Raw genomic sequence first — 20,520 nt, forward strand, 5'->3', positions numbered from 1 at the left:
ACATGCTGTCAGTATAGCCTTTAAAAAAATGAAACTATAAAAATTAAGTAGCATGATACAGTGTCTGAAATATAACATATGCTGAGACAATTGCCAGTTTAAGAAGAGAATTTCTAGGCTACTCAAAGTTTTAAAATTTAATAAGGTTTATGGTTTAATTGACATACATGCCAGCTGCACATGCAATTCTGAATCATTTCTTCTAAGGCAAGCCAATGGATAACCCAAAAATCACTTAGGAATTGTATTCTGCTATGTAAAGTGATGAAACTCTGTTCACCCACCCACACAGCTTATATGTGCTAGAAAAAGAAGGCAATAAAAAAGATTAGAGGGAGGGGACAGGAAAGAGAAAAGCCAAGAAAGAAAACAGGGGTTTTTTAGCCCTAGACCCTTTCTTTCCTCCTCATCTCAAGGTCTCTTGAGGGCCTCTCCATCTTGCCTATTTGCCTTCCTAACTACCTGTTATTTCTACCAGAGAATAACTGTAAAGAACAGGATATTGTTTTTTGTAAGTTACTGTCATGATATAGAGGCAGCCCTAATCCTAAACTCTCCCTCTTGGGACTGTGGGGGCAGCATATGGACCCATGTCTCCTTTCTGTGTTTTGTTTTGTTTTGTTTTGTTTTGTTTTTAGAGAGAGCGTACGCATGAGCGGGGGTGGGGGGCAGAGGGAGAGAGAGAGAGAGAGAGTCTTAACCCGGCTCAACACTCAGCGCAGAGTCCCATTCAGGGCTCAGTTTCACAACCCTGAGATCATGACCTGAGCCCAAGTCAAGGAGGACACTTAACCAACTGAGCCACCCAGGCACCCCTCTCTGGTTTTCTTTAAGGAGGAAATAAATGTGGATGTGGTGAGTGGGTATCAGTAGAATAAACTGGGCTTGGTGTAGTGCTTGGGTATGAGGACTAAGGAAAGGGTTGAGTCAAAAATGACTCCAGATTTGGGGCTAGGTGAAGAGGAAGATTCTATCACCCAAGATCATGCAAGAAAATATTTGGCATATTTGTTTGGTTAACAGTACCTGCTGTGAGTGTCACAATGTGTAACTGCTAACATTTTTTACTCCAAATCCATATAAACATTATCCACTATTCTGGCAAATCCCCAGTTGTTTTCATTCCTAATTGCTACTGTGCCTTTCTAGTCAAAATCTTATAGTGTTATTTCCCAGTCCTACAAACATTCCCATTACAGCTGCCCATGAGCAAGGTTGACAATTACCAGACTCATCCTGTCACCCAGTTCATAAGTAATTTATCCTAGAGTTAGTTCCTTCATCTTACCTTTTCCTTGACAACAGCAACTGATGTTACACAACCTATCTGTCTCATGCCAACCGATGTTCATTCCATAATAACAGTGAGCAGGCTTGAGGGTCTGGAATAGATTGGTTTCGGTTTCTACTGTGTTCGATTTAAATGGTCAGTTTGAATTTCCGGTCTAGTGCAGTGCTGTCCAGTACAAATGTAAAGTAAGCCAAATATGTAATATTAAACTTTCTAGGGGGTAGAATTTCAGAAAAGATAAAAAGAGGTGAAATTAGTTTTAGTGACATATTTTATTTAACCTATTATATCCAAAATATTTTTACTTCTACATTTCATACTATTTCACACATGCACACACATATATATGGGTGTATGTGTATATGTATATAGTATTTCTGTTTTATACTGGCGGTACACCTCCATTGGGATTAGCCATGTTTCAGGTTCTCAGCAGTGGCTAGTGGCTTTCTTTCTTTCTTTTTTTTTCCCAAAGATTTTATTTATTTATTCATGAGAGACAGAGAGAGAGAGAGGCAGAGACACAGGCAGAGGGAGAAGCAGGCTCCATGCAGGGAGCCCGATGTGGGACTCGATCCCGGGACTCCAGGATCACGCCCTGGGCTGAAGGCAGTGCTAAACCGCTGAGCCACCCAGGGATCCCCGGCTAGTGGCTTTCTTATTGGACAGCTCAAGTCTAGAGGCAGGAGAGGGGAAGATCAGGAAGTATCAGTGAGAGGTAAAAAGTCACGAACAAGGGTAGATAAGTTGTTTTTGGCAGAGAGTTTAGAGAAGCCTGGGAAATGTCTATATTTGCATTCACGGAGCATGTAGGCTAGGAAGAAGAGCTGTCAAAGTAACCTTGGGAAGTTAACAGGTTACCCAGGAGTTCTAGAAGCCAGAGGAAGAGGGAGTTTCCAAAGGTTTTGTGTTTAAAAACTGTGAAGTGATCAATAAGGATTTCCTGACTCAATTATGTTGAAAAATAATCCTGGTGTTAGAGCCTTTCCAGATAAGAAGTTCTGTACAAACTAAGAAATCGCCTGCCCTGGTAAATGCGACATGAGAGGAATAATGCACTCTTTATCCTCTTTATGATTTTACACAGATCTCTTCTCAAAAGTATCAGTGCAGGGACTTGCATTATTATAAAACCTGGTGAACATGCATGCAGATCTGTTGGCAACTCTATTGAAAGCATAAGTCTAGGAGATATAACAGTTACTGCTAATCATAACAAAACCGTAACATAAGAAAGTAATACAAGGAGGAAAAGAAGTTGCAGGAAAAACTGAGCAAGACAAGCCCTTTCCTAGGACAGAAAAAGTGATCAGATAGAAAGATGATGAGCACCTATAAACAGCATTAAGCTCCCTTCCCCATGGTGACTGGATTTGTTTTGCAAATGTCTATACCAGGCAGGTGAAAGCTACATTAGAGCCTATCACTTTTCTAGAAGGCAGGAAATTGAAGAGATTGCAGAAAATACAACCAGAAGTGGGTCCAGCAGAGAGTAGAAGGAACAGTTCACATTGGGTGGAACTGCAAGGGCCATCTTGGCAGCCTCCCAGACTAAGGTGGCATTCCAGAGAGTGGAGAAGATGAACCCAGAAGCAAACACACCCTCTAGTCCTTGAAGCCTGGCACCAAAACAAAAAATATCACTAATACTTTTGAGTCAAGGAAATGGACTTTAGAGGCTGAGATCACCCAAACACTCTCAGTGCCTCTCTGTAGTCCACATAGTTAATGCTTGATAGAACTATAATCTTTTCTGCTGATGAAAACTCTTTCTGTAATTGTATGGGTCTTGTGCACTTTCCTCACATTCCAGATATTCCCTGGAGTGCTGGGGATGGTCTATTGGTGATATGCTATTAAATTACTTAGCACTTTTAGGTATCAGTATCTATATGATGATACCAAAGATAGAGTCATATACAGACTTGTTTCTACTTTATTTTTTTAAAGATTTTATTTATTTATTTGAGAGGGAGAAGAGAGATAACGAAAGAGATGGCAATAGAGAGCATGAGCAGCGGGGAGAAAGAGAAGCAGGCTCTCACTGAGCAGGGAGCCCAACATGAGGCTCGATCCCAGGACCCTGGGATGATGACCTGAGCTGAAGGCAAATGCTTAACCGACTGAGCCACCCAGGCACCCCCAGATTTCTTTCTGATTGACTCGTTATTTGCATTAACATCTCACTCCTTTAAAGTGAGAAAGAGGGGCACCTGGGTGGGTCAGCCGGTTGAGCATCTGCCTTCAGCTCAGGGCATGATCCCGGATCTGGGGTTCAAGTCCCACATCAGTCTCCCTGCAAGGAGCCTGCTTCTCCCTCTTCTTATGTCTCTGTCACTCTGTCTCTGTCTCTCACGAATAAATAAATAAAATTAAAAAAAATAAAGTGAGAAAGAAATGTATGATTACTTAAGGATTCCGTGAGTTAGATTAACTCTAATATTATACATACACAAATGTTTTCCTTATTTCATTTCTAACTTAAAATACGTAATAACTTTATAATTGACATGCACATATCAAGAGTGTCAGTGTAATAAATTGTGAGGTATAGACACATACCCACAAAGCCAGGATCAGATCAGGATAATGATCCCCTCCCCAGAGTAGATGAAGTCTAATTTATCTTGTGGTTTTGTTGTTGTTGTTTTTTTATGGACTGTGCTTTTGGTGTTATGTCTAGGAAATATTTGCCTAACACATAGTCACAAAGATCTCCCATGTTTTCTTTTGGAAGTTCTATAACTTTTGGTTTTACATTTAAGTCTGTAAACCATTTTGAGTAAATTTTTGTTTACCATCCTAGGAATGAATTGCAGTTCATTTGGGGGGCATATGAGTATCTTTTGTTGAAATAGTGCCCTTTCCCTGCTGAATTTCTTTTGCAATCTTGAAAAAAAATAGTTGAATATATCTGTTTTGTTACATTGTTCTGTCTGTATTTATGCCAATACCATATTGTCTTAATTACTGTAGCTCTGTAATAAGCCTTAAAGTTAGGTGGTGTCAGTTTTCCTACCTTTCTCTTTTTTTAAGTTACTTTGACTATTCTAGCTCTTTACATTTCCATATAAATTTTTAATCAGTTTGTTAATTTTTACAGGAAATGCTTTCTGAGATTTTGTTTGGGATGGGCAATGAATCCATACATCTTTTGGGGGGAATTGACATCTTAACATTATTGTCATCTACTCATAAAGAAGAAATATCTCTCCATTATTTACATGTTTATTTTTCAGCAATATTATGTGATTTTCTTCACATAGGTTTTTTACATCTTTTGTTAGATTTAATCCTATATAAATGTTTTTGATGCTACTTTAAATGTAATTTTAAGATTTTCAATTTTTGATTGTTCATTGTTATATAGAAATTTAATTGACCTTGTGTGTTATTATCTTATATCCTGCAACCTTGCTAAATTCATTTATTAGATCTAGTAGGCTTTTGTAGATTCCAGCAGATTTTCTACATAGACCAGGAGTCAGCAACCATTTTCTCTGAAGGACCAAATAGTAAATATTTTAGGCTTTGTGGACCACATTAAGTCTCTGTTGCAGATTCTTCTTTTATTGTTGTTGTTATTACTGATTATAACTGTACAAAAAACATTCTTCATTCTTTAAGCCATACAAAAACAGATTGTCAATTGCCACATAAATAATCATGTCATATACAAATAAAGACTTCTCTTTCTTCTTTTCTAACCTGGATGCCTTTTATTTCTAACCTGGATGCCTCTTTTACTGATTTCATGGGCCAGTCATTCCTATGCAATACTGGGAATAAAACAATAAGAGCAGATATCCCAGTCTTATTCCTGATCTTGGAGGGAATACATTCAGTGTTTCACCGTTCAGTTTACTGTTGGATGTAGGTTTTGGTTAGGTGACTTTTTTTAAGTCTCTATTCCCAGCAAGGAGCCCAATGTGGGGTTGAACTCACAATCCCCCAAGATCAAGACCTGAGCTGAAATCAAGAGTTGGGCCCTTAACCACAGGAGCCACCCAGGTGCCCCTGTTAGGTGACTTTTATCAGGTTGAGTAAGTTCCCTTCTATTACTACTTTGATGAAAATTTTTTTATCAGGAAAAGATATTGGATATTGTTAAATGCTTTTTACTGTGTCTATTGAGATTATATTATGGCTTTTCTTTTAGAGTTTGTTATTATGGAGAATCACATTGATTTGGTTTTTAAATGTTAAACCAACCCAGCATTCTCGGGATGGACCCACATAGCTACAGTGTGTTATCCTTTTTCTACACTGTTGAACATAATTTGCTAAAATGTTGCTTAGAGTTTTGCATCTGTGTTCATGAGGGATGTTGGTTTGTAGTATTTTTTTTCTTGTAATGTCTCTGTTTTGCTATCACAGTAATGTTTCCGTAAATGAGTTGAAATTGTTCCTCAAGTTTTCTGGGAGAATTTTATAGCGCTGATATATCTCCCTTAATAATATATATATTGTTCAAATATTATACATCTTTCTTACAGTTCTATCTCATCAGTTCTTTTCTTCATGCATTTTGGAGCTCTCTTATTAGCTACATAAGAATTTAGGAATAGTATGTCTTCTTGAGACCCCCTTTATATGTATGAAATCACCTTCATGCCTTGTCATATTCTTTGCTTTGAAATCTGCCTTTTCTCCTGCTTTCTTTTGGTTGAAATTAGTATGCTAAATTCTGTACTCCTTTCTAAACTTTTACCCCATTTGTGTGTTTTTATTTATTCACTATTTGTAGGCAGCATGCAGTAGGGGCTTGCTTTTTTTTTTAATTCAAATCACAGCCTCTGCCTTTGTGGGCAGGTTATAGAGTGTCTACACTATTTGCATTTAATGTGCTGTTGACCGGGTTGGCTTTAAATGTCATTTTATTTGTTCCCTTTTTTCCCCATTTATTCATTGTTGTCTTCTTGGCTTAATTGAATACTTGCTTAGCATTCCATTTTATCCTTTTTGTTTTTATTATTTATTTATCATTTAGTTTTTATGATTCTGTATTGTTAGTTTAGTGGTTGCTTTGGAGTTTACAGTATACATATATAATTTAGCACAGTGTACCTTCAAGTTTTATTACACACAGAAACATATAGTTTAAGAATTATCCAACACTATTCTTCCATTTTTGTCTTCCTGGCTTATGTGCTATTGTCATGCATTTCGCTCCTATATATATATTATAAACTCCACATTGTTCTTCCTTTTGGCTATAAATAATCAAATATCACTTTCAGAGCTTTAAATAAATAGGAAAAAGTGCTATTTATTCCTTTCTATAGATGCAGATTCCATCTGGTATCATTTTCTTTCTGCCCAAAGGACTTTTAACATTTCTTGCGGTATAGCTCTGTTGATAAATTCTTTTATCTTTCATACATCTGAAAAAGACTTTATTTTGTCTTTGTGTTTGAAAAATGTTTTGGGGGAGGAGGGGCAAGATGGCAGAAGAGTGGGGTCCCCAAGTCACCTGTCCCCACCAAATTACCTAGATAACCTTCAAATCATCCTGAAAATCTACAAATTCGGCCTGAGATTTAAAGAGAGACCAGCTGGAATGCTACAGTGAGAAGAGTACGTGTGTCTATCAAGGTAGGAAGACGGGAAAAAAGAAATAAAGACACAAAAGGCTTCCAAGGGGGAGGGGCCCCGCGAGGAGCCAGGCTGAGGCCGGGGCGACTGTCCCCAGGACAGGAGAGCCCCGTCCCGGAGGAGCAGGAGCTGCACCAACCTTCCTGGACGGAAAGGGGCTCGCAGGGAGGTGGAGCAGGACCCAGGAGGGCTGGGATGCCCTCGGGCTCCCAGGGACACTAACAGGCACCTGCGTCCCGGGAGAGTGCGCCGAGCTCCCTAAGGGCTGCAGCGCGCACGGCGGGACCTGGAGCAGCTCGGAGGGGCTCGGGGGCGGCTCCGCGGAGGGGGCTGCGGGGTGGGAGCGTGAATCCAACAGCACAGGCCCCAGAGCACAGGGCGCCGGGACACAGCCCAGGACCCGGCCTCCCCCCGGGACAGGCAGAGGCCGGGAGGGCCCAGGACAGCGAGGACGCTCCTGCCCCGAGCTGAGCAGATCAGCGGCCCCGCCCCTGGAGCCTCCAGGCCCTGCAGACGGAGAGCCCCGGAGCTACTGCGGGAGCTGACTCCAGGGCTGCAGAGCTGCCACAGCCACTGCGGTTGTCCCTCCTGGGGCCTCACAGGGTGAACAACCCCCACTGAGCCTACAACAGGCAGGGGCAGAGCAGCTCCCCCAAGTGCTAACACCTGAAAATCAGCACAACAGGCCCCTCCCCCAGAAGACCAGCTAGAGGGACAAGTTCCAGGGCAAGTCAAGGGACTTAAAGCATACAGAATCAGAGGATACTCCCCCATGGTTTTTTTTTTTTTTTCTTTTGATTTCTGTTTGCTTTCCCCACATTTTTCTTCCTTTCTTTCTTTTTCTTTCTCTTTTTCATCTTTTTTTTTCTTCCTTTTTTCTTTTTCTCTTTTCTTTCCTTCTCTCTCTTTTTCTCCTTTTCCCAATACAACTTGTTTTTGGCCACTCTGCACTGAGCAAAATGACTAGAAGGAAAACCTCACCTCCAAAGAAAGAACCAGAAACAGTCCCCTCTCCCACAGAGTTACAAAATCTGGATTACAATTCAATGTCAGAAAGCCAATACAGAAGCACTATTTTACAGCTACTGGTGGCTCTAGAAAAGAAGCATAAAGGACTCAAGACTTCATGCCTGCAGAATTTAGATCCAATCAGGCAGAAATTAAAAATCAATTGAATGAGATGCAATCCAAACTAGAAGTCCTAACGACGAGGGTTAACAAGGTGGAAGAACGAGTGAGTGACATAGAAGACAAGTTGATGGCAAAGAGGGAAACTGAGGAAAAAAGAGACAAACAATTAAAAGACCATGAAGATAGATTAAGGGAAATAAACGACAGCCTGAGGAAGAAAAACCTACGTTTAATTGGGGTTCCTGAGGGCGCCGAAAGGGACAGAGGGCCAGAATATGTATTTGAACAAATCATAGCTGAAAACATTCCTAATCTGGGAAGGGAAACAGGCATTCAGATCCAGGAAATAAAGAGATGCCCCCCTAAAATCAATAAAAACCATTCAACACCTCAACATTTAATAGTTAAGCTTGCAAATTCCAAAGATAAACAGAAGATCCTTAAAGCAGCAAGAGACAAGAAATCCCTGACTTTTATGGGGAGGAGTATTAGGGTAACAGCAGACCTCTCCACAGAGACCTGGCAGGCCAGAAAGAGCTAGCAGGATATATTCAAGGTCCTAAATGAGAAAAACATGCAACCAAGAATACTTTATCCAGCAAGGCTCTCATTCAAAATGGAAGGAGAGATAAAGAACTTCCAAGACAGGCAGGAACTGAAAGAATATGTGACCTCCAAACCAGCTCTGCAAGAAATTTTAAGGGGGACTCTTAAAATTCCCCTTTAAGAAGAAGTTCAGTGGAACAATCCACAAAAACGAGGACTGAATAGATCATGGTGACACTAAACTCATACCTTTCAATAGTAACTCTGAACGTGAACGGGCTTAATGACCCCATCAAAAGGAGCAGGGTTTCAGACTGGATAAAAAAGCAGGAGCCATCTATTTGCTGTCTACAAGAGACTCATTTTAGACAGAAGGACACCTACAGCCGGAAAATAAAAGGTTGGAGAACCATTTACCATTCAAATGGTCCTCAAAAGAAAGCAGGGGTAGCCATCCTTATATCAGATAAACCAAAATTTACCCCGAAGACTGTAGTGAGAGATGAAGAGGGACACTATCTCATACTTAAAGGATCTATCCAACAAGAGGACTTAACAATCCTCAATATATATGCCCCGAATGTGGGAGCTGCCAAATACATCAATCAATTAATAACCAAAGTGAAGACATACTTAAATAATAATACACTTATACTTGGTGACTTCAATCTAGCACTTTCTATACTCGATAGGTCTTCTGAACACAACATCTCCAAAGAAACGAGAGCTTTAAATGATACACTGGACCAGATGGATTTCACAGATATCTACAGAACTTTACATCCAAACTCAACTGAATACACATTCTTCTCAAGTGCACATGGAACTTTCTCCAGAATAGACCACATACTGGGTCACAAATCGGGTCTGAACCGACACCAAAAAGTTGGGATCGTCCCCTGCATATTCTCAGACCATAATGCCTTGAAATTAGAACTAAATCACAACAAGAAGTTTGGAAGGACCTCAAACACGTGGAGGTTAAGGACCATCCTGCTAAAAGATGAAAGGGTCAACCAGGAAAATAAGGAAGAATTAAAAAGATTCATGGAAACTAATGAGAATGAAGATAAAACCGTTCAAAATCTTAGGGATGCAGCAAAAGCAGTCCTGAGGGGGAAATACATCGCAATACAAGCATCCATTCAAAAACTGGAAAGAACTCAAATACAAAAGCTAACCTTACATATAAAGGAGCTAGAGAAAAAACAGGAAATAGATCCTACACCCAGCAGAAGAAGAGAGTTAATAAAGATTGGAGCAGAACTCAACGAAATCGAGACCAGAATAACTGTGGAAAAGATCAACAAAACCAGGAGTTGGTTCTTTGAAAGAATTAATAAGATAGATAAACCATTAGCCAGCCTTATTAAAATGAAGAGAGAGAAAAAAAGGAAGAGAGAGAGAAGACTCAAATTAATAAAATCATGAATGAGAAAGGAGAGACCACTACCAACACCAAGGAAATACAAACGATTTTAAAAAGATATTATGAACAGCTATATGCCAATAATTTAGGCAATCTAGAAGAAATGGATGCATTCCTGAAAAGCCACAAACTACCAAAACTGGAGCAGGAAGAAATAGAAAACCTGAACAGGCCAATAACCAGGGAGGAAATTGAAGCAGTCATCAAAAACCTCCCAAGACACAAAAGTCCAGGGCCAGATGGCTTCCCAGGGGAATTCTATCAAACGCTTGAAGAAGAAACCATACCCATTCTACTAAAGCTGTTTGGAAAGATAGAAAGATGGAGTACTTCCAAATTCATTCTATGAGGCCAGCATCACCTTAATTCCAAAACCAGACAAAGACCCCACAAAAAAGGAGAATTACAGACCAATATCCCTGATGAACATGGATGCAAAAATTCTCAACAAGATAGTAGCCAATAGGATACAATAGTACATTAAGAAAATGATTCACCATGACCAAGTAGGATTTATCCCTGGGTCACAAGGCTGGTTCAACACTCGTAAAACAATCAAGGTGATTCATCATATCAGCAAGAGAAAAACCAAGAACCATATGATCCTCTCATTAGATGCAGAGAAAGCATTTGACAAAATACAGCATCCATTCCTGATCAAAACTCTTCAGAGTGTAGGGATAGAGGGAACATTCCTCAACATCTTAAAAGCCATCTACGAAAAGCCCACAGCAAATATCATTCTCAATGGGGAAGCACTGGGAGCCTTTCCCCTAAGATCAGGAACAAGACAGGGATGTCCACTCTCACCACTGCTATTCAACATAGTCCTGGAAGTCCTAGCCTCAGCAATCAGACAACAAAAAGACATTAAAGGCATTCAAATTGGCAAAGAAGAAGTCAAACTCTCCCTCTTCGCAGATGACATGATACTCTACACAGAAAACCCAAAAGCCCCCACCCCAAGATTGCTAGAACTCATACAGCAATTTGGTAGCGTGGCAGGATACAAAATCAATGCCCAGAAATCAGTGGCATTTCTATACTCTAACAATGAGACTGAAGAAAGAGAAATTAAGGAGTCAATCCCATTTACAATTGCACCCAAAAGCATAAGATACCTAAGAATAAACCTAACCAAAGAGGTGAAGGATCTATACCCTAAGAACTATAGAACACTTCTGAAAGAAATTGAGGAAGACACAAAGAGATGGAAAAATATTCCATGCTCATGGATTGGCAGAATTAATATTGTGAAAATGTCAATGTTACCCAGGGCAATTTACACGTTTAATGCAATCCCTATCAAAATACCATGGACTTTCTTCAGAGAGTTAGAACAAATTATTTTAAGATTTGTATGGAATCAGAAAAGACCCTGAATAGCCAGGGGAATTGTAAAAAAGAAAACCATAGCTGGGGGCATCACAATGCCAGATTTCAGGTTGTACTACAAAGCTGTGGTCATCAGGACAGTGTGGTACTGGCACAAAAACAGACACATAGATCAGTGGAACAGAATAGAGAACCCAGAAGTGGATCCTGAACTTTATGGTCAAGTAATATTCGATAAAGGAGGAAAGACTATCCATTGGAAGAAAGACAGTCTCTTCAATAGATGGTGCTGGGAAAATTGGACATCCACATGCAGAAGAATGAAACTAGACCACTCTCTTGCACCATACACAAAGATAAACTCAAAATGGATGAAAGATCTAAATGTGAGACAAGATTCCATCAAAATCCTAGAGGAGAACACAGGGAACACCCTTTTTGAACTCGGCCACAGTAACTTCTTGCAAGATACACCCACGAAGGCAAGAGAAACAAAAGCAAAACTGAACTATTGGGGCTTCATCAAGATAAGAAGCTTTTGCACAGCAAAGGATACAGTCAAAAAAACTAAAAGACAACCTACAGAATGGGAGAAGATATTTGCAAATGACGTATCAGATAAAGGGCTAGTTTCCAAGATCTATAAAGAACTTATTAAACTCAACACCAAAGAAACAAACAATCCAATCATGAAATGGGCAAAGGCATGAACAGAAATCTCACAGAGGAAGACATGGACATGGCCAACATGCACATGAGAAAATGCTCCGCATCACTTGCCATCAGGGAAATACAAATCAAAACCACAATGAGATACCACCTCACACCAGTGAGAATGGGGAAAATTAACAAGACAGGAAACCACAAATGTTGGAGAGGATGCGGAGAAAAGGGAACCCTCTTACACTGTTGGTGGGAATGTGAACTGGTGCAGCCACTCTGGAAAACTGGGTGGAGGTTCCTCAAAGAGTTAAGAATAGACCTGCCCTATGACCCAGCAATTGCACTGCTGGGGATTTACCCTAAAGATACAGATGCAATGAAACGCCGGGACACCTGCACCCCAATGTTTCTAGCAGCAATGTCCACAATAGCCAAACTGCGGAAGGAGCCTCGGTGTCCATCGAAAGATGAATGGATAAAGAAGATGTGGTTTATGTATACAATGGAATATTACTCAGCCATTAGAAATGACAAATACCCACCATTTGCTTCCACGTGGTTGGAACTGGAGGGTATTATGCTGAGTGAAATGAGTCAATCGGAGAAGGACAAACATTATATGTTCTCATTCATTTGGGGAATTTAAATAATAGTGAAAGGGAATAGAAAGGAAGGGAGAAGAAATGTGTAGGAAATATCAGAAAGACATTCTATGACAGAACATAAAGTCTCCTAACTCTGGGAAACAAACTAGGGGTGATGGAAGGGGAGGAGGGCGGGGGGTGGGAGTGAACGTGTGATGGGCACTGAGGGGGGCATTTGACGGGATGAGCACTGGGTGTTATTCTGTATGTTGGTAAATTGAACACCAATAAAAATAAATTTATTTTAAAAAAAAGAAAAATGTTTTTGGTAGGCATAGAATTTTACAAAGACTTTTTGTTTCCTTCAATAAGCATGTTTCTTCATTTTATTCATACTTGTGTCATTTCTGAGAAGAAATCTGTCATTCTTATGTTTGTTTACTTGTATGTCTTTTTTGTTGTTGTTGTACTGCTTTTAAGATTTTATCATTTTCGCTGATTTTGAGCAATTTGATTATGATGTGCCTTGGTATTGTTTTCTTTATGTTTCTTATGCTTGGGCTTTGTTGAACTTCTTAGATGTATAGGCTTATAGTTTTCATCAAATTTAGAGCCATTGTTTCTTCAAATACTTTTATCTGTCCTCTTCTCTTTCTACTGTCCTTTGGAAACTCCATTTTCACCCATAATTGGCTACTTGACATTTTCCCACAGCTCCCTGTGGCTCTGTTAATTTTTTATTTTTTGTCTTTTTTGTCTTTTTTCCTCTCTCTGTTTTAATTTGGAATGTTTCTATTTCTGTGCCTTCAAGTTCAGAAAATCTTTTTTTAATAATGTTTAATTTACCTTTATTTCCATTAATGCGTTTTATATCTCAGATAGTATAATAGCATCTCTTAAGATTATAATTGGGGCTTGCTGTATCTTTCACGTCTCTCCTTAATATACTGAGTCTTTTTTCTAGCTCCTATGAAATCCAGTTCTAGTAACAGTTCTAGTGTCATTTCTGGTTTACTTTCAACTGGTTAATTTTTTTCCCTTTTCATGGGTCATGTCAGGCACTGACTGTGGGTAGAAGGGATTTTTTAAATTAAGTTGTTAATTTTATTTTCCGAATAGTTAACATACAGTATAGTATTAGTTTCAGGTGTACAGTATTCAACAGTTACATAGAACACCTGGTGCTCATCAGACAAGTACCCTCCTCAATCCCCATCACCAATTTTCACTCCTCCCGTCTCCCATCTCCCTTCTGGTAACCATCAGTTTGTCCTCCATAGTGAAGAGTCTGCTTCTTGGAAGACACAGAATTTTAATGTGTTGAGTTGATAGTTTCTATAAATATTCTTGAGTTTTTTTCCTAGGATGTGATTGTATTACTTAGAAACAATTTGATCTTTTCAGTTCCATGCCTTTTTTTTTTTTTTTTTAAGATTTCATTTATTTATTTGACAGAGAACACAAGTAGGGGGAGTAGCAGGCAGGGCCAGAGGGAAAAGCAGGCTCCTAGATGAGCAGAGTGCCTGACTTGGGACTCCATCTCAGGACCCTGAGATTATGACCTGAGCTAAAGGCAGATGCTTAACGGACTGAGCCACTCAGGCATCCCTCAGTTCTATGCTCTGTTGTCACAATTAGATTATGGCTAATTCTTACCCACTACTGAGATAAGAGCCTTCTGGTTACTCTACCTGAAACCCATAAATTATTAAGGCTTTCATGCTGAGTAGTGAGATCAGACACTATTTGACCCGTAAGAGCTTCGAGATTGTTGTCTGGGTAAGTACTTTCTGCACACACAAGTGCTGATCAGTTCTGTGCTAAAGCTTCATGGGCATCTACTACACATCTCCAGAGTTCTGTGCTCAGAATGTTCTCTCCCCTCCAGTAATCTTCCCTGAAGACTCCAGTCATCACAGCTTTCCAACCTTCCAAGTTTGGCCTCCCAGCTCGGAGAGGCTGCTGTGCTTTGTTCAGGTTCTCTTTCCCTGCACCCAGCTCTCTCCAGGCAGGACCTGGGTCAGTGGTTGGGCTTACCTCTTGAGTTTACCTTTTCTCAGAGATTATTGTCCTTTTTTGCCTGATGTCCAGTGTCTTAAAAGCCATTACTTTATATATTTTACTATTTTTAAGTTTTTTTAGACAGGAAGATAAATCCAATCCCTATTAGCCTATCTTGCATGAAGCAGAATTCCTATTTTCTTTTTATCCTTTCTTTATACAATAAATTCATGGAAAGTGAGAGCTGGGAGACGTGAATTACCTGTTTAAATACACATTTTGCAGATGAGGAATGTAAGGCCCAGATCAGTGAAGTACCGAAAACCACACTGTCAACACATGGCATAACATCATAAATGATTGCGATGTCTAGTTTAGGGCTGTTTCCACAGATGAGGGAATTTCAAACTGTGTCTCGTGGACTGTTAGGGTCCCCCTGGGAGAGATCAGGGCCCAGTCCTCAGGGCAAGGTGGAAGCCAATGCTTGGTGTGGGGGGCAGTCACCTACTTTAATTAGAGCAGCTAGTTTTTCCATTTTACATATTAGGATTATGCATGAGATCTTGTTTTAAAACAGCTTTTTGTTGCTTTAGAAAAAAAATTGAAAATTACTGCACTAGGGCCATGCTGCCCTTTAATCGTTGTTTATGAAACCCAGTAGGAGCTCTTTTTCATATTTATTTAGCACTCTGCTTTGACAGAAAGATTACAAAATAAGAATCAAGAATTTTAATCTTAATTCTTTGCATTTTTGTAAGTTTAGTGCATCTAAAAATCTGATACAAGAATGACTCTTTGAAGCCACTTTTTGTTTGTTTATTTGTTTGTTTGTTTTTAAATTTTCCTTGGACAGCTCTAGGAAATGCTTTTACGCTTGATGTGATTCAGTGGTCTTCTACAATATCCAGGGAGCCCTTGGAAAAATCAACTGTGTCTCGAACAGTCTGAGCTAATAGGACACTTGTCTCCTTCATCCATACTAGCTCTGCTTCACTGTAATGAATCCATCTTACTTCTTTTATGTCACCACTACCACATTCCCAGCAGAATAAATTTCCCTGCCCTTCCTGAAGGCTAACGGTGAGAAAAGATGAAAAACAGAGCTGCATGTAAGTAGAGCAAAAGAGATAGTGATAAAAGTAATATCATTTACATTTTATTTGGCTTCCTGTGTGCCATTCACACATACCCTTTTATTTAGTCTTCTCCATTTTCCAGTGATATAGGAATTATCTTTATTTTGTAGGTAAAGAAACTGAGTTACATAGAGATTAGGCGACTTGCCCTGAATCACCCAGGTCATAAGGAAAGGACCCAAGAAATCTGGTTCTGCAGTCTGTTCTCTTAACGGCCACTGCAGGGTAAAGCAGTGTGTGGGTGTGGACGCTGCTGTGTAAGGCTGTGTTTGAAAGACTAAGCCTGGTTGAGAAACTGCTTTATGAGACAGAGCAGCTGTCTCGGAAGGCACAAGGGGGAATAGGACTTGACAGAGAACATACTTGTTTTATGGAGGAATGGTGCCGTCCTCCTGCATCCCAAATGCTGTTTCTTTCCTTGGTTTTCAGGATTTTCTAGTCTTGCTTGCTGTCTTTGCAGCTTAATACTAATTAAGCATTATTACTAGTAAGAGTTATGGTATATGAAGTTAAAACCATATGATTTTGTGATTTTTTAAAGTTATTTCTATCTATTACGTAGACTTTAAGAAGAGTAGCTATATTTTCCAAATATTAGTATTAGTTAATACTAATGGCATTTTATGTCATATATGTTTGTATGCATAAGTATATACCCATATATGTATATATTTGCATTTTAATTTATTTTATTTTTTTAATTTTTGTTTATTTATTCATGAGAGACACACAGAGAGAGAGAGAGAGAGAGGCAGAGAGACACAGGCAGAGGGAGAAGCAGGCTCCACACAGGGAGCCCGACGTGGGACTCGATCCCAGGTCTCCAGGATCAGGCCCTGGGCTGAAAGTGGCGCTAAACCGCCGAGCTACCCGGGCTGCCCTATATTTGCATTTGTAGAATTAAGATAATTGAAACTAGAAAACTGGAATACATCAGCTTTGGGTTTAATTTAAATCTTTTACACTAATCTATGTCAATTTTCTATACCTACCACTTACATGAGCTTTATTCCAAATGTCTAAGATCTTTGTAACTAGTCACCTTCCATGTATCTTATTTTTACTTTTAAAAACGTCCCCCCGGGTGTCCCTGGGTGGCTCAGTGGTTTGGCGCCTGCCTTCGGCCCAGGGCGTGGTCCTGGAGTCCTGGGATCCAGACTCGCGCCGGGCTCCCTGCATGGAGCCTGCTTCTTCCTCTGCCTGTGTCTCTGTCTGTCTCTCTCTTTCTCTGTGTCTCTCATGAATGGATGAATAAAATCTTAAAAAAAAAAAAAAACCACATCCCCCACTACCAAGGGATGACTTCTAGGTACCTTAAATGCCATTAATTATTATGCAGTAAAAAGAAAAATCCCTAATGAAAGAAATCAAATTAAAAATCTAAGTTCAAACTGGATACCTGCAATAAAAAGGTCATGCCTCTTAGCACATCTTGAATAATAGTGTCCATTCTTAGCCTTATAACTTCTTACGAGTCAGCACTTTCATCTCTCCTTACACAATACTCTTTAAGTATTATGGAACATTCCCAACAGTTACTCCTGGGCCACGTTCATGTACTGTGGTGCATTGCCACAGTGTTTCTCAAAGGGTGGTCTATAGTCCACCTGTCTAGAAGTAATATGGAGCTTGAAAAAAAAAATAAAGATTGCTGGGCCATACCCTAAATGGACTGACTGAGAGTCTCTATGAATAAGACCTGAAAACTGTATTTCAATAGCTCCTAAGGTAACTGAGAAGCACACAAAAGTTTAAGAACCCTTGATCCACAGGAGTTTCAGTGGCAAGAGAAGCAGACTATCATTTATATTCATTGGTCCATGACGCTAAATGCAAGGGAAATAAAAATCAGCCTTCTCAAAGAAAAAAGTTAAAGAATGCCTGAGGATGAGTAAGCCATTACATGGAAAACTAATCCCCTCAACAAATACAACTGTGTATGTAGAATGCTCCAGTGTATGATGTCATCAAAGAAAAGAAAACAAGGAGAACTTTCTGCTAATGCTATAAAAATATAAGTTCCTAAAACTGAGAGAAGACAAATTGACATGTTGACCAGTTTAAAATACTCTCCTAAAATAGGAAGACCTGACCCAGTATGCCGGACCCCTGGCCAAGCCAACTAATGGTATTGCCTCCAAAAGTTTATCAAAATATATGTTATATGTTTGTCTTCTAAAACACTGCTTCCTAACCTTTCCCCTGTCAGCAGAAAAATATGGGATATTTGTATGGCACCCTGGAATAAATGGACAAAGTTGTGGTGGCTTGGATGCAACTGGTCTGGGGCTTTTTATTGCTCTTGGTCTCTCCCAACAGTCCAATGGCTAAGGACTTGCTATTCGAAGTGTGGTGCCAGACAGGGAGCAACAGGAGCACCAAGGTGCATATTAGAAGTTCAGAATCTCAGACTCTACCTCAGACCTACTGGATCAGAATCTGCATTTTAAGAAGATTCCCAGATGGTTAATATTCATAGTAAAGCTTGAGAAGCACTGGACAAGGAGTACACTTAAACTTAGAAAAAGGAATTAAATGTTGCTAAAGTATTCCTTCCATGATTGCCTTTATTAATTATCTCAATTTGATATGGTTTTAATATTTTCTATAAAGTTGATTTGGATGGACCCTAAAGGTATGTTACATGAATAAATGTGATTTAATTGTTATAAGTGTGCTGAATGCATAAAACTGTTTTATATACATTGCTAAAATTTCTGATTTGGGACATGTGGTCACTATAACTTTTCTAACACTATCTAAGTATTTCATATTATTATCCCAAACCACAAGTTAGATGAGAAAATTTCATAAGTCTTCTACTTTCTTCAGTAGAAAGCAACTTTATTTGCCCTTATATTGTTGACTTCATACTTCATGGGGACACTATTCAGATATCCTAGATTCTGATGAATTAGTCCACATTCAGACTATTTGTTGTTTAAATTAATTTATTAAGTTTGAATGCCAAATTTTATAGTTGTCTCTTAGGTAACTGTGGTATGTAGAGATATTCTTCATCAGCCAATTGCTTTTCTACTCAGTTATACTGGGCAGCCATTGCAGCATCCATCATAATTGTATTCAAATTTTCTATATTTACACAGATTACTGGAATGATGTGTAAATTATTTTTGATTCAGCTCTCTTTCCTGACCCTTAGGGTATCTGTGTACAGATTTGTGTGCAAGCAGGATGTTTCTGTTAAGATTTAATATTCCATAATAAGTGACTTCAGCCTTTTACTTTTTAAATTGTGACACCAGTTTCTAACTTATTTTAGATACTAGTTTCTCATCTATTCTAGAGAATATATAACACATTATGTGTAATTGCAGACATTTACATTGTTTACAAATTATAGAGTACTTCTTCAACATTCTGAGAAACTTACAAATGGATAACTTGAACATAATGCTTTTTAAATAATCTTCTACATACTAAGTGAGAATAAATTAGGCCTATTACAAATAGTGCTGCTATGAGCATTCTTGACATGATTTTTGGTGGACCTATGCACTGACTGATAATTGGTTTTAATAATTATTACTAAACAATTACTTTTGCTGTACTGATTTCATGCCAGATGAGAGTTCAAATGTTCAAACTTGGATAAATATTTGGATTGGATAAATATCCAATATATTAAATAAATATTCAGAATTTTAATCACTTGGCTCCTCGGTGGCTCAGTTGGTTAAGGATCTGACTCTTGATTTCAGCTCAGGTCATGATCTCAGGGTCCTGATGTGGAGCCCTGTGGGGCTCCTCACTCAGCATGGAGTCTTCTTGAGAATCTCTCTCTCCCTCTCTCTCTCTACCCTTCCTTCTGCTCTCTCTCTCACACATAAATAAATGAAATCTTTAAAAAAATAATTGTAGGGATCCCTGGGTGGCGCAGCGGTTTGGCGCCTGCCTTTGGCCCAGGGCGCGATCCTGGAGACCCGGGATCGAATCCCACGTCGGGCTCCCGGTGCATGGAGCCTGCTTCTCCCTCTGCCTGTGTCTCTGCCTCTCTCTCTCACTGTGTGCCTATCATAAATAAATAAAAAATTTAAAAAAAAAAATAATTGTAATAACTTAGCTGACTTGACTTTCCCTTTCAGTTTGTCATTTAAATTTATTTAAAGATTTTGCCACAGGTACCACATTTTTAGTTTCCACTTTAAGTTAATCTATAGGAGATAGTCTATTGCTTTATAGAATCTATTTAAAGGTAATTATATATGCTTCTGAATTTCCCTTTTAGCAAAATAATCCTTCAAATGATTGCAGATTGATAACTATTTGTGAAAAGAAGTGATTCTACTCTACTTCATTTCCATAGGCTGGTTATTAATTTATTGAAATCAGAGGAGATTATGCACTGCTAACTGGGGGCAAGACCTCTTGAAAAGTGTAATCAAGAATGACCACTTATGTTTAGTGCTGATCCAGGCGATGACTCCTCCTTCACAAAGATATCCCTTTGCAAAGGGGTAGAATAAAGTCACAGTATACAGATCCTCCACACAGGCAGGACTTGGCCTAGTCATCACTCCCAGAATTCAGGAGGAAAGAGTAGGACTACAGGCCTCATAGCTTTCTCAAATGCTATAAGAAGGTCCTGGTCAAAAAAATAATAATAAATGGACAAAATAATTATTAAGTGTGCTGAATGCTATGAAGGAAACAAATGGGGCTGGATGGAAGAGTAATAGAGGGCTAACATACTTTATTTAGACCGGGAAATCAGAGAAAGCATCTTGGAGCAGGTGCATCTAAACTAAGATACGAAGGATGAAGACAAGAAGAATTTGCAGAAAGAAA

General features: G+C 39.2%; 1 protein-coding gene across 1 annotated transcript in view; it reads left to right on the forward strand.

The window, feature by feature from the left end:
* ODAD2 (outer dynein arm docking complex subunit 2) overlaps positions 1–20,520 on the forward strand; it is a 187,238-nt gene that overhangs the window by 131,263 nt on the left and 35,455 nt on the right. The window lies entirely within an intron of this gene.

Source organism: Vulpes lagopus, chromosome 8 (assembly GCF_018345385.1).
Source record: "Vulpes lagopus strain Blue_001 chromosome 8, ASM1834538v1, whole genome shotgun sequence".
NCBI lineage: Eukaryota > Metazoa > Chordata > Mammalia > Carnivora > Canidae > Vulpes > Vulpes lagopus.